General features: G+C 40.5%; 1 long non-coding RNA gene across 1 annotated transcript; it reads right to left on the bottom strand.

The window, feature by feature from the left end:
• Window positions 1-1,022: 1,022 nt before the first annotated feature.
• Window positions 1,023-17,913, bottom strand: LOC142085512 (uncharacterized). The gene is made up of 4 exons (XR_012674735.1): window positions 16,731-17,913; window positions 14,129-14,238; window positions 10,585-10,652; window positions 1,023-9,607 (listed from the first exon to the last, which is right to left on the bottom strand). It is a non-coding gene; the product is annotated as an uncharacterized LOC142085512 (long non-coding RNA).
• Between the last annotated feature and the right edge of the window lie 1,750 nt (window positions 17,914-19,663).

Below are 19,663 nucleotides of genomic sequence, written 5' to 3'. Positions count from 1 at the left end.
ACTGGTAATGAGATATAATATGTACCTTAGCTTTTATCTTTGTGCATAAAGGCTTTTTTTAATCTTTGTTCATTTTAGCTAGAGTCTGGAACTATTTATTTTGTGACTGTCTATGGGTGACTGGGTGATGCAACACTTGAGCAATACTACAATTCAAAGGAATTCTTTTTGTTCGAATCAATCAGCTTCCCCCTTAAACATCATCCGATGTGTAGGTAGTTCAAAAACCTTGACTATGCTCCAATCAAATGATCTGAAACAAGGGCTTATGCAGCTAGGCTTTGTCATATCCCAGCATTTCTAGACTGGCTCTATTTTTTCTAGTAATCTGTGCTAGATTTAATTCATATAGGTGACCCGGGAAAGTCAAAAACTATTATTTTGGGGTTACCATCAATATTGTTTTATACAATTGCTAGTCTCTTCTCCAGGATAGTTTTTCATAGTAAAATAATTTGTGGACTTTTTTCCTTTAAAAAGTTATAAACAGAATTTTGTACAGATTTGAACTTTCAGTAGGATTACACGTAAAATCTTGTCCTTACTGCTTAGAACGGATTTTGACCATAGCTTTTGATCTTAAGGCAAAGGTATAGTGTTCAAAAATTCCTCCTGATGAAATATCATTCTGTTCTTAGAGACAGCTATCTAATCTTTGAAGATCCAAATTCAATAGGAGATAAGAACCTTCACTTGAAGGAAAAGTGATCTTCTTACCTTTAATCAACTAAAATCAGTGTGCAAGCCTTTTACTGGCTCTAATTGCTAGTATTTTGTGCTCTGCTCAGCAAGTGCGTATGTTGTTCATAGGGCCTGAAGATGTTTCCTGGATAGCTTCCGGAGTCAGCAGAATAACCTCAGAGGTGAATCTGGAAAAAAAGTTATTTCTCTGTAAGCAGTTTGAAGGAGATGTCAAGCTCTAAGGCTCTCTGCTTGTTATGCTCTTGCTCCTTAAACCCAACTTGTTTTCTTATTGAAGAAACGGAAACGGAGTGCTCAAAGCAAAGCGTTTAGACCTGAAGTATCAGAACCCATACCACAGATTGCAAAAGGATGTAGTTTTGATTAAGCCTCTAATAACATTTAATTCAAACTTCAGTGCAAAAGCTATTGTGTGTAAAGATCATGGCACTGTGGCAAGATCTGAGAAGTCCCCAGGTAGCTGTAGCAGTCTTAGAAGCAACCGAGGAACCAGGAGCCAGGCTTCAGCAAGCACTCGTTTTCTCAGGAGTGTGGAAGCTTTCCATTGGCATGGCTTTCTCTCGGTTTTGGGGGCATGGAGATGGCGCCATTTCTTATTTCTCCCTTTGTCCTCTGTCCTTCTGTGTTACCTAATACTCAATTCACACAAATTGTGTTGGCAAATGGCTCTCCTAGTATGTTAGTATTAGGATGTGGTTTCTACGATTCCGTTCCAGAAATCATCTTTCTTCATGACAGTCAACAAATTAGCCTCACTTTCCTCCATTTTGTGGTCTCAATCTGACGTCTGGGGAATTTAAACGTATGCAGGGAGTAAGTCATGGGTGCTCTCTGACCTGACTACTGACCAAAACCAACTCTCGACTGAGATCCTGCCTACAGCTGGCATGGCTGGTTAGCTTAAAAGTGTTTAAACCAAATATTTGGGGTAATTATAGTATTATAGCAGATTTTAAAGGGTGATTGCCAGCACTGTCAAAGGGTGAAGCTGACATTTTTTCAGTACCCCTCCTTGCCAAACAGCTTTAAAATTTGAACATTATTATTGTATTAGCATAGCTTTTTAGTCTTGAACTGAATTTAAAACATGCCTACTGTTTAGGGTAGGCAATACAAAATCCCTACTGCTACTTTCCTGGAATTTCAACCAAAAGGAATGGTACAACATTATATAATCAGATTTTTTAAAAATCAACTTGCAGTTTTACATGGCATCTTGTGTCTGCTCATGGCAGCCAGAACTGAGCGTTGCCATTGAAAACAGAGAGTCATGGCAGTATATTCACTCCAAAAATACCTTCTGGTTGCAAAAATATTTAACAATGTTAGGACTAAAGAGGATTGAGAGGAAACTAAAGAAAGACAGGGTTGGAAACTGTTCATTGCACTGTCAGATAAAAATTCAATATGGAAAAATGCACAAACAGACAAATAAAAACCAATTTCTGAAGTAAAAACACAGTCCTGCAGACCACTGAGTCTTCTTGAGTAGGGGTTGAAGGATGAAAGGGGGTTGACCCTCAAACCACCCAGTTAAATTCAGCGAGCAGAAAGCGCTGTGCATCAGGCATTCAGGACTGGGGACAGATAAGTCTCTCCCAGATTTCTAGAAAGAACAGAAACACTGCCTTTGCGCATACCTCTGGGTTTTGGAAAAACAGAAATCTTGGAAACCAAAATCCTAGAAATATCATGGATGGGTTATTGAAAGCGTCCCATAAATCATGGTAGCAGTTAAATGGCATGGCAAAACAGGAATTGTGTTCAACTGAGATCAAATGAGTGATCTCTCAATTTTCTTCAAGGGGAGCTGGAGATGGGTCATCATCTGGGATACTAAATTACAGAACCTTATGACAGAACCAGCAGTTCCCCTGCGTTTTTGTCAGTTTTGTCAGTTACTCTCAAGACATGCAGACTTAGACAGAGGTCTAAGTTTAGAAGCTGAGAGAACAGGTAAGAAAGAGGAGAGTCCCCAGATAAGAAAAGAGGGGAAGGGAAAGCTAGGACTACAGGAGTTTGCCTCAAAGCCCGTGGAAATGAACATGCCACTTGTCACTGGCCTCAGTGGAAATAAAGAAAAACATAAAGAACTCTTTATTATCCTGTAATGAATATACAATCAATTACATTAAACGACAGCACGTCATACAGAGGGAGCAGGAAACACTTTTTCTCCGGTTCCCAGATACTAAGGATCAATACCTTGGTAGGTTCCTTAGGAGCAAAGTTATATTGTAACTGCAGTCACAGGACCTGGAGAAGAGGTACCTGCTTACAGACTGCAGCAGATCAGTCGGAGCCAGGATTTCTCCCGTCTGGGGTTTTTCTGTGTATAATTTGGAATAACAGGAGATCGTGCTTGCTTCTAAAGGTCCCCATATAGCTTCTGGTGGGAAGACACCAGCTTGTTTGGCAGTCCCATAGGGAACACAGAAGAGTGTTTTGCCAGCAAAATGACAGAACTAGAAGAGGCACAGAGCCTCTGAAATGAAACACTGAGGAATGAGTTACACAGGAAAGATGTTTGTGGTGATCTGCTCCTGTCTCCGGTGCCAGGGGGGAGACTCTGAAAAATGTGTCACTGCGGGTGCAAGGAGGGTTTGCTTGATTGTGATGGGCTCTCCACTCCTGGCAGCTAAGTGATGGCTGAAATACATCTCAAGGACTCAATGCACAAGAACCCTTCACATCACAAGATGGGAAAACAGAAATCTAAGTCAGGAGCCCCACGCTCATCACTGAAAATTAAAAAAATAAAATAAACTTTAAAAAAACAGGAAAGAAAAACAGTGAAATTGGAAATAAAACAACTACAGAACTACAAACCTCTGGTGAGGCTAATGGACCAGTACTGATCTTGGGAGGAGGAAAGGGAAGAGAACTCTGCTGATGCAACTGGAAGAGCCACAAGGCAAATGACCACCCATCAAATAATATGTAATGAAGTCTTAAAACATCTGTTGACAATCAGAAGGAGGATCAAGACTCCAGCAGAAAAGGGCGGAGATGGCTTTTCTTACCTGTGTTTATACTGGGCTGCATTAGGATCAATCAAATGTGCTGTCGTACTTCATCCAACCAAACTTACGGAACTAATTCTCATCTCCTAAATACTCTGCACAGGGGGCAATTCTGTTAGTCTAGCTAAACCACTGTTTAACATAAAATATTGCTAGTCTGAACTCACTCCTTAGCATACGTTTGTTGCTGCCCCGATCATTTATTTTTGGGCTATTGTGAATTGTCAGTATCATTTTCTTTAAACAAGGGAACACATTATTCAGAAAGTGACAAACAACATCTTTATAATTATCATGAAGTCTCCTATAGAGCGTTTCCTGTTAACTTTCATAGTGTTTTGAAGAAAATTCTTTTGAAGGCTTTTGTAGGCTTTTGTCCAACATATCTGGGGAGTCTGTTTTTCAACATCTAGTTTTACTCTTCAAAGTTTATTTACGGCCACTTTAGTGCCTTTAACTTCCTAGGATTTTAAAATATTTTTTTAACCAACTTAGTCATCTCAGATTTGCACAAATTTGAACAGCAACCAGCTGATTCACTAGTAATTAAAGTATAATCACAAAACCTGTTCTTAAAACAACTTCGTTTACAGCTCGTGTTCTTCTTTCCAACACTGCGCATGAAGAGGCACACAGAGCTGGCTTTGTTCCGGCTGTGTACAGCTACACCAGACCTGTGCAGGGTACAAACAGGAAGCTATAGAGGCTGAAGTTTACAGCAGATACTGTAAACCAGACCTGAATTCCAGTGCAAGTTCCTTTCAGAAAACCTAGCCATTTTTGTCACTTTTTTCCCCAGTATTTTTTTACTTTGTTTTTAAACCTGCTTCTTTTTAAAGGATACCAATTGGTGTCATCTTTCCCCCACCCACTTAGCTACCACCCCTTATCAGAACTGCAATTTAAAATCCTAGAACAAACTGGAATGATTTAGGCTTATGTTATTTCCTGGCTGCTTATAAAGGTCAGAGTAGCTGGCGACTTCTTGCATCTATATTTACAGTGACGGGAGCAAATGTTTTTGTAATGAATCCTCTTAAACTTGAAATACAAATCCAATCACATTCTGAAACGTCCATTCCCTTGAGATCATTTCATGTTTGCTGCTGCTTTTGATTCTCCATATTGTTCATGGTAACTCTTCTGCTGGTGCAGTGTAAACTAGTTTTCCTCTGCTACTCAATTCTACACGCTGCTTTGTATGCAGCTCATTATTTCCTAACATCTACTTCTAAATAGGGACAGTGCTGTTTCAAATAAGGCAGAAATGACTAAGCCCATCATACTACTGCCCAGGTAGCCCTAAGACAGTGTGTCTTTCTGCAGATTGTATTGCAGCTGACATCTGGCATGCCACACAGAAAGAAAGGATTCTTTGCCTAATGGTTGAAATGTTCTCAGTCAGTAAATACTTAAACATAGCTGGAAGTGGGCAGAATATGAGGGGTCTCCTGTTAAGTAGGACATCCGCCTGTAGGATAGTCCAAAAGAAGGCCCTAGGAAGGAAAATTATGAAGTGAGAAATTGTTTGTGTTAGGGCTAAAGTGTTCAAAAAACAAGTATTGTTATTAGATCTGAATTATCTCCTCTGATGTTACATCAAACCTTATTAGCCTTCTTTTAGCAAAAAGCTGAGGCTGTTGCTTAACTTTCTGGAACGAGCCATGAATTCCATTGTTTTTCAGAGGCTGTGGTTTGATTCCCAGAACCAAAATGAATCTGATTCTTGAGCTGGCATATACCCTTAATGCATTCCTAGATCAGGGCTCTGAAAAGAGAGGCTTTGGTTTCAAAACCTCTTCCACATTAATGGGTTCCTTATGGGTGATAATGGTGCAATTATGAGAGATGAAGAACCAGACTGAGCAGTGGGCTACGCAGCAGTCGCCCTTTTCAGATTCATTGGAGGGAAGGAGTAGAGACTGGGAGTACTGAAATTTGGCCTCAGGAGGAAAACAAGATCCCCTAACCATGCTACATGGTAGCTGCTGTGTTAAGAAGGCTGTTTACGACAGAACTCATTCAACACCATCAAAATCCTGTGGAATCTTTCCACTCCACTTGGATTTAAATCACATTCTGTTCCTGTCACGCTTATCTGCTCAATGTTAACTCCCTTGAAAAGGCCTTCGAGAGCCATTTGCAGAAAAAAAAACCCTGCTTACGATTTTTGGTTGATGATGGTAACCTACGAGGCGGGTAAACAGCAGTGGTTACCGATACCACTTTTATCCACTGACTATTGAAATACTCAGTGCACACATGTTACTGGTGAGGCTGGTCTGTATAATTGCTGTTTCCTGTTTGTCATCACCTGTCCAGCAGCTGAACGCATTTACTACATTTTGTCCTCAGTTCTACAAATATGTACATGCTTATAGTTGAGCCTAGGTATGTTTGGACGACTGGCCATGAGTTCTGTGCACTGCTGTGAAACAACAAATAAAAATGAGCTTCTCCTGAAAAGAATTAACTCTCCGTACTATACAATGACATAACATTAAGGGTATCACAGAGATCAGGTTGGATGGCACCACGTGCCCTGGGCTATCCACCCTGACACACTGAGTTAATTAGCAGATTGCAACTGGCACTCCATTCATCATTACTTTCAACCTCTTATCCAGAAATGGTGCTTCATGTAAAGCAAGACCGATAAAAAAGTATTCATTTGCAAGAGAACCCAGAGCCAAAGCTAACATAAGTTTTGTGCTCATTTACACTCTGCCAAGAACTTGGCTTCACAAGTCGAGAACAAGGCTTCACAAAAGAGCTTGCTGATACCTTTATGGCAACAGTGTTGAAATGCCCAGCAGCCTTGGCAGGCTAAGTTTTTAGCATTCATAGGGCTGCAGATGTAGAAGTCTTGGACAGCTGTCTTCATCAGTCCAGTCTGCATATGTCTTCATCTTTGACGTGGCTGTTGGAATAGTGTCAAAAAACATACCTTTCCTCATTAGGTAGCAATCAGAACTACCTAAATGTGATCTGGATCATGTATCCAGATTCAACAATAAGGACTGCTGGATGGAAAGTTTCAAAGATATCCTTTGCATAACATCCTTTCAAATGACTGATACTCCTCCATCTGATGTAATCTAATCAGTAGATGTTTGTCTTGGTTTTCATGAAATGGTCTCCAAATGGTTGTTTTCTCCCTTTTTTTTTTGGATCATCAGTCCTGTATTTAAAATTATTCTATGCTAAATGGGGGCAGAAAACTAGACAACAGATAGCCAAAAATCAAGCGTTCATCAGATATGATGGCAAAAACGAACTCCCCAGACTTATGCCGTGATTAATATTAGATTAGGAAAATTCTTTTATGTGCCTGGACCAAAGCTGCTAGATCCTGTCTTCTGGAGCTATTCAGGGCAGCAAGGCTTCAATATTCAGGTGGAAGAAGCCCTTGAAGGCTGCTAAGCACAGGGGCTTCAAAGCACTTGCCTTTATTTAGGAGGGCATCCCAAGGAGTACAGCTGCATTCCTCTCTTACCCGGCCCATAAGCTTTCTTGCAGTCTCAGAATGGAGTACGTTTGCTGTGCAGGTTCATGAGGCACAGGGTGTCACCTGTGAACGGAGTAACTAACATCTTCATTCAGAAAACAAATCTTCCAGTCTTACTGCACAAGGGTGGAAGTAGCAATGAAGAAATTCTCCCTGGCTATGTTACACATAACCTAATACCATTCACTACCAAACCTTCCGTACTTGCAGCAATTCACAAAGAAGCAAGCAAAGATAGGTGACAAACTTTTCTTACGAAAATCTACACCCTTGGTCACCAGAATTCAATTAGACTAGAATAGAAAAGTACTATATTATTATTATTATTATTATTATTAACTATTAAAGCCAAGGAAAGTCTTCCCTGGGAATGAGGGAGTTTGGGGCGATACCACTACCCTTAACTATCCATACACCAGGCTACACCTCATGAGATGAAAGAGGAAAGCTGTCTTTACAGGAATTACTCTGGGCTTTTTGAGGAACAAATGGCAAAAGTCTGGGCAGGGAAGTCCATTTGTTCTGAAAGAACACACCTAAAACCAAGAACTTAAAAAAAAAGTATTTCTTTCTTTTCTGGAGGCAGGCCAACCAAATGAAAAAAATCAAACTGTAAACTCCATGAACTTTGTATGATGCTGAGATTTGTTTATTTATAACAAAATGGAGAAAAAAGAGGCAGGAGCACCTATCTTGTAACATGAACTTTAAAGTGTAAAATAAATACAAAGCTAAGAAGCAGGCAGACCCGGGAATCCAAAACAAAGTTTGTTCAAAACGTGAGCAGAGGCACAGCTGTCACAATGCTGACTTAGCATTCTTCAGGTTTCAAAGGAAAGTCAAGTCCATCAGTATTTCCATATCCAAGTAAATCGATACCTAGCCTTAGCTGCCGACACTGCACTCATTCACACTCCTTCATCAGGGAAACAACCAGAATGTCAGTTGTCCTTGGACACAAAAAAAAAAACCCCAAACCAAACAACACGTGAATAATTGCACAGTGATATCGTATTTCTGCCTTTCATATAGAAGCCAAATTGGAGTTATAAGTTGTCACAATTTCAGTTACGGTTTGGAAAAGTGATTCCCAAGCAGAGTTTGTGGACCACTAGTCATCCACAGCAATCCTCAGATTTGTCTGCTCCTGGCAGACAAAATCTGAAGGTTGACAATAGTTCATTGGTTTAACTTTTAAAATTATTACTGACTGGGAATAATTTTTCTCTCAATTCTTTTTCAGAAAAACAAATTCTTTCTGCAGTCATTTAGGTATTACACTGAGTTTGGTCTACAGCGTGTAGTTTAGGAAGCAGGTTTTTTTGTCCATACTACGTAATTGGCTATTGCAAATTGCCTGCAGGAAATTTAGAAATAAGTTTTTCAAGGGCAACTAATGCTTTACCTGGAGAAAACAGGCTTTATTTTGCACTGTCTACATAATTTCTTTAAAAAAATGGGTGAAAGTTTACATAGTGTATTTCCAAAATGTTAGTATGCTGACAGATCAGTAAATAAAAAAGCTGAAATCAAATGAGAATTTGAGTAATTCACTCCATTTGACTGGAAAGAGAATTTGCTCTCTGAATACTTGCCTTTTTCAAGTTAGAGGGTGGTGGGGTTATTTTCCGAAGATGAAGGAGGACAGGTGTTTCCATGTCTGGCCAGCCTAACAGTGGCAGGAAGGATGGAACCACGCTACATTTACTTTATCTTAGTTCACCAAAACAAGGTTTCAGCTGCGGTTTTAAAGAAGCAGAAAACATGAGCGGCCGGCAGCAGCAGCTGATGAGAACCAGAGAAGAGGGCAGCCGGCTGTGAGACAGACGGAGGGCTATGTTGGTTTGTACGTATGTACGTACGGCTCCATAAAATGGTGGCTGGGACAGACACCTGCGGGCTCCCGGCTGGCAGAAAGGTTCGCGCCCTTTGTGAAAGCTGAGCACAAGGGGGACAAAATCTCAAACAGGGGCCATTGAGATACACCATGAAGAAAAAGATGGTTGTCTTCACTGCTGCCCTCATCCCAACTTCAGTTCGTCACTACGATAATCTTGGCATGCAAGAGAATATTTGTCCTATAACCTCCCATTCTTGTTCCTGCTTGCTCAGTTGTCGGTGTCCTGCTGACAACGCTTCGCGTGGTTAAGTAGCACGACTCTGCTATAAATCTCAGGTAGAGCTCTGTCCTCAGCAAGTTAGACCAAAGGGCAGCTAAAACTCTGGCAACTCCCTGCAGCCTGCTTGCAGGAGGACTCTGACTTTTCCTGCCTTTGGTGGATCAAAATCAGTGGGAGGCAATTATTGTTATTTTTAGCAGAAAGCAGAGTGCAGGAACCATAAACTGGCTGGAAAGGTCTGAAATGTGGAAAATCTGAAATTATACAAAGGCTTGTGTTTTCAGTCCTCATTTATTATCATAAAGCAGCAAAATCTGATTCTCTTCCTATCAGTAAAGATTTCTAACTGACTAGTCTGCCACATTTCTGTTGGCAACTCTCACCACAGGTGTCCTTGATCTGTGATTCAAACAGTAACGAAGGAATGCAAATATTTTAAATCTTGAATTAGTTTGGATTGAATGTGATTTTTTGAGCACTTTTGGACTGTTTGCCTTTAAAAGAAGCAATAAAGAAGCAAAAAAAGAAAAAAACCCCACCTTTTAAATTTAGCTTTCTGCACTACGATGATTAACTCTCTTCCATCCCACTCCCCCCAGTCACCCTGTATTTTTACTCTAGTATTTGTATTACCAGTTTGAGAATAAGTTCCTTATGATTTTGCTTTGTGGAAAACTATGCGCGAGCTTTAAAGCTTCTACAGTAAGTTTTTATTTATGAGTCATTTGTACCAAAACCAGACACTTTTGGAACTCAATGCTGCCAAGTCAGGACATCTAAGGAAAACAAAACTGAAAATTTAACATTAAATCTTTTTAAAGTTTCTTACAGTGATCTGACAGCAGAAAAGCTCCTGTCTCTCATGATATTTAGAATTTTGTATTTTGTCGTATATTCGCCTAACTGTATTGAAGCAGTCAGATGTCATAATTTCTGTTGAGGTAGCATGTCTGTGCTTTTGCAACAGTTTAAGCATTATTATACTTGCTATTTTAAAACAGGTGATGCGATGCAAATTTTTGGAGCAGTCACCCTTTGGCCACACGTACACATGTGCTGATGCGGGACAAAGGCTTTCTCAAGAGGAGCTCATACTTTCTGCTCTACCCATACCTATTGGGGACCTTAAAGAACATTTATCATGCTGGTCTAAGTTGCTCTCTCTCCTCCTGTCTTTCCATGATGAATATATGATCAGAGCAAGTGATGTCAAAAACCAAAAAGTTCATACCTGCAACACACTGTTACGTAGTCCCGCTTTTTCCTTGGGTCTTTCTCTCCCATGTGTACAATCACCTTCTAGGTAGACAAGAAAAGGAACGAACGCAATGATTGGTAGAATTTGTCAAATCAGAAATTACTTCTAGCGTGCAATTCAATCCATCCTTTTGCAAGTACAAGTCTTTTTACTGCAAGGCTGCTGGGGGAGTAATAAGCAGATGTTACAGATCTTATACTGATGATGCTAATAAAGACTAGAAAGACTTATGGCTTTTCAAATAGGCAAAATCACGTAACATGCTATTTCCTATTTGCATGTTTTAAATATGAGACAAAGTATGGGCTCTCTTGATCATTCAGTTCCTCTTTGGTAATAAAATGCTTCTGGATTAAGTATGAATTAATCTAAAAAGCTACGTGTGTAGAACAAATAGGATTCTCTCTACCCCTATTTTTGAATTTAAGACAGGATTGGCATGAAAACGAAAGCCAAAACATCTCACAGTATAACATAAAAAGAACAAAATACATAATATCTTCATTAAGGTAATCTTAGCAGCTTTACGCAAGTATTTGTGACTGACCATAAAAATTTGTAATATTCCAAAGGGAATGTGACAAAAATCATTGTTTTAAAGTTTCATACAAATCAATTATGCCTCCTTCCAAGTACTTTGAAGTCTTTCAAAATCAGAAAACTGGTTAAAAAATGTTCTTTCCAGATCTTTCCATTAAATCTTTCAAACATTCACTTTTTCTGATGAATTGAACTCACTTGCTGAACACAAAATATCTACACAAATGTAGGTGAACATTTTTGCATTTCTGGAATTTAAGCTACTGCCCTCCTAGAGCTCAAATGAATGATGCAGAGTCATAATGGCTCTTGTTTTACTACATTGCTTGTTTATTTGTTGGTGTGTTTTGTTTTTAGGGAAAAACTAACTTTCAGTATCTCTGTGGTTCCACCTTACCAATTAGAGAAAACCTGCTACCTTATGGGATGTACGTCACCACTTCTGTGTTTTATTATTTGCTACTATCTTTTTTTCTCATTAGGAATCCAAGTCACTAACCATGTTAGATGGAAAAATACAAGTTTACTGAAGGCTGCAACCGAGTTTTGACTCTGAGGAAATGCAGTTCTAACTCATTTCCTCAAATGCCTGCTTATATGTTTGGGGATGGCCAAGATACACAATTTATACCATTCAGGCATTCTCCAGACATTCAAAGTGGGATGCAATTTTCTTTAATCCTAGATTTGCCCATTTTTCCACTTCACCAGCCAAAACAACGTGTTTAGAGGATGCGTTATAGGTGCCTGTGGCAACTGGGTATGTTTATCAGGGCATCTGTTGTTGCACCTTTTTACTGCTCTGTCAGAAAACTATTTCCTTTTATTACAATTGGAGTTTTTAGTTTTCTTTCAAGAAACCCCTCCAATATTCAGAGCGCCTTTCGGCATGTGCTATTAGTGCCAAAAAATAAAGTTTTACCAGACCTCTTCCCAACATCTAATTTATATGCACCACTGCCTATTTTTTATTAGGTGTTATTTGGTATCTTTTCCACACTATCCCTCCCCACACAAGAAGAATGAGTCAACCCTTTTCTCTTAGTCTCTGCTGCTTATGCGTATGAAAATTTCAAGCCCAAACTGGCCTTTGCAACCGTCATGCATTTTTTCCCATAAACATGCAAGCTGTAAATTGTCAGTTTTAAAGCTACCTGTGCAAAAGTACAATCTGAGCCTCCTTTGCAAGTGTACTGCCATTTGTGTTTTAATTGTGCAGTTATGCTCTGTATTTCTGTAGGGAGCCTCACATTTCATTATCTTTCCTGGACAGTGGTGCAGGGCAGCCATTACTTTCATGATTTTCGCACATGGCGCTCTGATGCTTTTAAGGTGAGGGGAGCTCAACAGAAAACGTTGTCGCAGAAATGGCGAGGGAAATCCCTGCTGCGGGCTGCTGCACAGGTCCTGCGTCCCTCCTGCTCCGGTGTGCTGTGGTGCCGGGCTGGGTGCTACCAGAGGCACCATCCCCATTTGGCACAAAGGGGAAATGGGCTAGCAAAGATCTCACTGAAGGTTGTAAAGTTCTGGTGGGGCTGGACCTCGCTGGGAGGAGAGAGACGATCGAGGAGGCCAATCACTGGTCTTGGAGCTCTTTGAGAAAACCCTCAGAGCTGATTTTCTAGCTTGACTTCAGGCAGTCCTCCACACTTCGAACATGCTTGGTGATCACTGGACTGTGTAATGACCAGGGTGTTTGTCTCTGGACCTGATCCTGAATTGCAGACTCAAGCTGGCCTCAAACCTGTCTCATCACTACGGACTTGCCTGGTGATCTGGACTCTTGGTCAAACTTGGTTCCCATCACCGGACCCTCTCTGCTCACTTCGCCCGGGGGCTGTGGGACTGTGCCCGTGCTGGCCAGCTCTGTGCCCTGCTCCTGTCTTGCCACCAGCCTCAGCTCCCGTCTCGCCCTCCCTCAGGGGAAGGGAACCTGCCCTTGCTGCTCCCTGACAAAGGCTTCCCCTCTGATCTAAAGGTGAGGACACTGAAGCTTCTCAAAAATACTATTTTTTAAAAACACAGAAAAAAGCAACTGGCTTTTTCCCCTAACTTTCTCAAGAAGACATTTTGAATGAAACTTTTCAGAAACAAATCATCCCAAGAAGGGCACCTGGTCTGGAACATTTCGCCCCAATGGTTGAAACATGGCAGGTCTAAAAATCTCTTGTTAAGAGGCTCTGAAATTTTCATAAATACTTGTGTGCCATTTTGCAAGAAATGGATGCAGGGAATGAGGAGAAGCATGGAAACAGGGGACAGGGCAAGTCAGCGAGGCATCATGAAGGAGCTAGAGGAAGCAAAAGGAGCACGTCAATCTTTCCTCGCCGGGAGCTCCAGTCATTCCTGTGAAGGAAACACAAGCTCAAAATTGACTCAAGCTGCTGAAACCAGCTCAGATTCACCATCACAGTGTAAGAGAGCAGGCAGGAGTTTCAAGTGGCATCTTGACCAGTCGCACTCAGAGCTGACACACTTTTGGGAAATATGGATGGCTGCTCTGGTTTAGAGCGCTAAATATTATTCCTGCTATTGCCATGGGATCATTTATGCGAAAGAATGTGATGCAGAAAGGGTTTAGAAGGAATGAAAAATATGACAGCCCATAAGTCAAGACACTAAATTGGGTAGTAGAAGTAAAAGGGACTCTTAAGTCAGACTCCTTCACTTTAGCCTTTGTTTACGCTCAGTGACCGATTTAACTATGGGCAAAAGAAAGCCTTTGTTAATGATTTAATCCTTTGCCTTGCACTGAAAAAGCTTGTGCATATAACATACAAAAATCATAGAGCAACACCGAGAAATACTAGCACTGGTGTTTCTTATATTTGCAGTTCACATGTAAGTATGTCATCTTGGCAGTAAAGTGGAGCTGACGGTGCTTAAAGCAGCTGCAACTTTCCCCTCCCCACGTAGCAGAGAACCCAAAACTGGAAACATCCCTCCTGGAAAATTAAACATTTTCAAAAATACTTACTTTTCTGTGTTCTGTTCAGCAAATTTGTGTTTTTTGGGTTTGTTTCGTTTCTTCCTTCCTTCTTTCACATGCAGCACAGACCATTTACAAAGACAATTACAGGTGGCTTCCTGAGAGTTATGATCCAGGAGAAGAGGAAAGGGACAGCAGCCTTAGGATGTTTTCTATTTACAAATCCTAACCAAGAAGTTTCTGTTCCCTCTCATGCAACTTTACAAACTGTCTTGAAAACAACAACCAAGCCACAAAATTATTCAGCTACTACTTCTCCAACATTACTATGAAATAATTCCGAAATTGCACACCCTAGTGTTTTGGGGTTTGGGGTTTTTTCTCACTTGTGTTTTGTTAAAGAGTGATTTTTGTAAGGCTGACCTAATGTATTTGTGATTTCCCTCTGGGACTCTTGAATGGAAGTGCTAGGGATGAGAAAAGCTTTTATGTGGCTTTCCCTTCCCCATTTCTTCTTTGCTGATCTAGAACCATCTGATCTTGGCTTGTGCCTAAAGGCAAATAGACCAGAGCTGTAGCTGCGGTGTAATGGTTTCAGTGATTTTACAGAAGGTTTCATCACAATGTTCCCCCTTCTTCCCAAATCTTGAGTAACAAAAAACCATAAACCAAAGAAAAAACACTTCAGAGCAAGGTGAGGAAAAGCCAGGAAATGGTTTGTGATGGCAAGAATTAGGGGAACTTAGTTGAAATTAGGGATAGTAATGTGTATTGCTATCACTCCATGACTTAATGAACTTCAACAACAAGCCTGAATGTTTTTTAAAGTCCCTTGGGACAGCAGAAAAGAGAATTTCTGATCTCTGACAACACCAAAGAAGTTTTACTGGTTTTTTTCCATCAGATTAGCAGCTGCTATGGTTAAAAACAAATTCTGCCATCATCTATTTTGTTAATTCTTTGTTTTTTCAGAAAAAGAGTATAACTTGTAGACCAAAACCTCATGTAGGTCACTAAGGTTGCATAAAATACTGTGTAAATGCCGTCATAAAACCAAACAAAGCAAAATTATTCTGCCGTAAATAACATGTGGTTGCCATTTGTTTACAATTTAGTCCAGCTATCAAAACAAGCTAAACATTCTGATAAATGGTTCACAGTCGTTTTGTAAAGAACACAGATTAGGGGAGGTATATCCAACATCTGCTCTTCTAGTGTCAGCAGTACTGCTGAACCTCAGCTCCCTCTGCCTGGGCAATATGCAAGCTACCAGAGCACTTTGGGGTCAAGCTACATAGGCTAATTGTATATGCTGCTCACTGCACTTCCCACTGATGAGCTGATTCCACTGAAGCCATCCTAATGTTTTAAAAGAAAAGAAAGAAATGCAATGTATTCCCTCCTCGTTTCATTTAATTCTTTACGAAAGAAACAATTTATAAAGAAGAGCGGGATTTGGGGTTGACAACACATCATTTTCTTAGTACACAAATGACTTAAGATCAGCAATTGTAATTTGTCTGGAGGATAAACATGGAAATATTTTGCACTAAAGAGCTGTTGGAAGTGATGTGCAGAAGGGGAATGTCTGGTTGCCTGTGGAGGCTGAAGGGAGGCTTGCTTCAAAGCCAAGTTTCAAATATCATCTGTTTTCACTATAACACTATGTAACAAAACAAGCCTCAGTAAAATTTTCATTTAAGTGGGAGAGAATTTAATTGTTTTGCTTTTTTTTTCACTGTCATCTCTCCTGTAATTCAGAAAGATGTTTGAAGGAATTTTGTTTCCTTGGGTCTTGAACATAAATAAAGAATGTGCACTGCTCAGGAACAGATGAAGTGTTGCAAATTGGAACTAAAAATGTAAACATGTTGGGAAGTTAGGAGCGTGTATGTAAGAATGTGTACGTGTGGGTGCATTTTTTGTGAAGTGAAAGAGTTTATATAATAACAACTTTCAAAATCTAAGGCTAAAGACTCTGTCCATAACCAAGTTAACCATCAACAAATGCTTTTTTCTCCCCAGTTCACTGTGTTTTCATATGTAGCCTAGCGAAAAAGAAATCAAGCAAAACTATTAAGTGAAGACTGGCACTAAAGTCAATCTGCTATGCAAACCTAAAATCAGAAGTGCTGTCTATCTTCTAGCTAAGTATGAAGTGTTATTGGAGAAGGGACATAAACTGCATCCATGGACAATTGCTTGCAACTGACAGATACGAAACCTGGAAGGGATGAGCAAAATGACTGCTGATCTTAAGTTTCTCTCTTATGGCAGGGTGATACTCTTGGCAGGTGATTCCTGTGTGATAAGGAGTCTCACACAGTAAGGATGTGTACTGAAAAATGGCCAAAGTATGGCATTCAAAGTTGCATGGCTAGCACCTGAGCTGATTGTATTACATTAATTGTGGCTATAGCTTGATGTGTGTGCTCAGTGTGTGAATGAAATGGTAGTTAAGATAAGCCTAACAGAGACATACTAAAAGCTAACAAAAAAAAAAATCATAACCTCTTTTAAAAAAGAAAAAGGGAAGCCCTCTCGGGGGAAGGTGGGGCTCACAGCTCCTGAAGCCAGGTTATTGGGTCAGCAGAGCCCCGTTGCATATAGTCTGGCAAACCCCCCTACTGACAGCGCGTCCATTACTTACCACACTGCACTAGTGAAGGCATCTGATGAAAGAATCCAGTGTCCAATACTTGGGCGAGATTGAGCAATTCAGTCCCCGGGAGAGGTGAGATTAGCAACACACCGTGCAGCAGCCAGCTGGGGCCTGACGATGGGTCGCTGTACTTCGTGCTGCTGGTGGCTGAGGCTCATTGTAACGCCTGGAAATCCTGTGGAGGGCAACAGCATGTAATGGAGCAAAGGGATGGATGCCCAGGAGAGGCAGGTCCCGGAAAAAACAGCTAGTGCAGCGTGTGCTGATATGTATGACGATATAGACACAATAACTGAAATGGAAAAAATGTCCAGAACAGGAGGAAGACAAGTTCGGTTATGCAACCCCCTCTGTTTATACGGCAAAAGGAAAGTTTGTACTCCCACCTGATTTTCGGAGGACTGCCTTACACAACACTAGCACAGCATGGCCCACTTGTGAGCACAATATAAATAATTCCCGAAGAGAACTGCCCTATTGTTCCTGTCCTTTCTGCCAAAGCTTCAGTCGCCACAAAAGCACGGCATCTCTCTTCATCCAAGCTGGTCACATTTTGAAATGTTTTCTGGTAACTCTACACTCACAGCAAGATGTTCAGGGAAATGAACTGAATTTGATTTCCTAGGGAGCTCGAGCATGTGCCTGACTGGCTTTGATTTCTAAGATGCAAGCTCTACGTGTACATTTCCTATAGCAGGGCTACAGACCATGGCGTTACGCTCATAAAAATCTGTTGGAGACAATGGAAACCCTGCTTGGTGAACCTCAGGTTCTAGCTGGTTGCCACTGGTTATAATCTCACTGGCAATGCATCAGTGTTGTGCTGTTCTGCTGATTGACCCATTGCCCGAATAAAGAAAATCCAGAATTGAGTTAGGGCTGTAACTAGAGAGGTCTAAAGGCTTCTGGCTGATGAGAGGGCCTAACCTTAGAGGAAAAGCATAAATGGGTACTTTGTAACACCTCTTTCTGACATTGATCACTTGGGATCTAAGAAGGCTTCAGCCGGGAATGCAGCCTTTCTTCAGCTCAAATACTATTATGTTATCTCTCTCTTTTACCCAGTTACTTGCTTTCATCAAACCCATAGGGGTCCTGATCTTTGAGATGCCTTCCTCTCTCCCCTACCAAAATGTGACTGAAACTAGCCAACAGGTTCTGAAAGTTGAGGAAAATTAAGGACAGACACACTTACAAAGTGATGGTGTTTTCATACTAAATCAGGCTGAAGCATTTTCCACAATTACAATATTATGCAGAAGCTGTCATAGAATCATCCTATAAAATGGAAGAGCTCAAAAGAGAAATTTGCATGGTTTTAAACTACGGTAATAGGTCAACTCAACAATGTTTGAGAAGCAGGGGTGCCAGGAGGCTGGAAGAACAATAACAAAGCCTAACGTTTACAATAGAAGAGGAGGCAGACACGAAAGCCAAGTCTGAGGCAAAGAGAAGTTACAGTCAGAAAAATACTAATAATCACCCCCTACCTATGATATTTTAACTGTATTCAGCTGCTTTGAAATTGTCTTCTTGATATATGCTTTTGTGCAGGCAGGCAAGCTTTTGGCATCACTTCCCTAAACCACACTGAACACATGATAAAGCATTATGAACCATTTTTCACCTAATCCATTATTACAAAAATACTGGCTGCTGCCTATTTCACCCTTTGCTTTTGATGATGCCAGGCATCATGCTGGGCAAACAAGACAATGTTGTTCAAGGTTTCTTGGAAAAAAATCTCTGTTGTTATTATTTGGCAGTTCTCTAAAAGCACTGCACTGAGGAAAAAGCAAATAATGAAACAATTGAGAAAAAGACACTCCTCGATTTCTCTGTTCATCCCCCTCCCTACTTCTACTGTACTTTAAAAGTAGGTGAACTGGATCCAGACGATCAAAGGATCATCTCCGCATGCAAAAGTTTCCCTTTTCAAAGGGCTGTTGGGAAGCTGTATAGGGAAATCAACACCGTAAGACGTTCATTGTGAATAGTTTAGCTCTCACTGGGGAAGAATTCCCCATGGCCCTGAAAAATGGTGTAAACTGTGCTACAAGAAATCACACAAGGATTATGGAATCTGTTGGGAGAATGGAGTCAGCTGAACACTAGAGATCATTTGTCTGAAAGCAAAAAGGATAATCACAATTCTTAGGAGAGTTATCATTTAAAAGGGGCATTATAAGTTTTTTCCACTGTCCAATTCTTTACAGCAGGATAATTCAAGTGTACTCAAGTTCTCACTACTACAAGTGACATAAAGGGTAAGGTTTATTAAACAGTTGATGGTAATCACTTATAAAAAGAACTGCTCATATAAACGTAAAAAATTACTCCCAGATCCCTTTCTTCTGACCCATCCTTTCCAGCACTCAGATGCATGCTCTTTCCAGTAACAGATTGGTCCCAAGCCGAGCATCCACTTTACTACAACTTCTGATTCCACACACCAGGACAGAAAGTGATAATGAAGCACAAAAAGGGATTTCTAGTGGGGAGGGAACAGCATCTCCTCCGACGGAGTAAGTAGGTAGCTTTCAAGTACAAGCTCATATACTAGAACATACAAGAGCTTGATAAGCAAAAAGTGTATTACCTAAATCAGAGAACTATTACTTACCATTTCATTCCTTCAGGCAGAGGGTACCAGTTATGAAGTCCGATGCAAAAAAAATCAACTGTCTGCAAAGTTTGTTCAGAATTTTCCTTTCCACCCATTTACCTGAAAATGGGAAATACACTGAATGAGAAAATAATCCACTTAAGACACTGACTTAAACAACTTTTTTTTTAAAAAAAAAACCAAATAAAATGGGGTGTTTTATGCTACATCTCTCCTCACCCAGTGACCTGTATTTTAATTTATAGCCGTTTAAACTTTTTTCCTCAAAATGACTGTAAGTATATGAGACACATCC

The sequence above is a fragment of the Calonectris borealis genome, chromosome 1 (genome assembly GCF_964195595.1).
Source record: "Calonectris borealis chromosome 1, bCalBor7.hap1.2, whole genome shotgun sequence".
NCBI lineage: Eukaryota > Metazoa > Chordata > Aves > Procellariiformes > Procellariidae > Calonectris > Calonectris borealis.
Note: the sequence above shows the minus strand (reverse complement) of the source record. Positions and strands in the feature narration are given on the sequence as shown.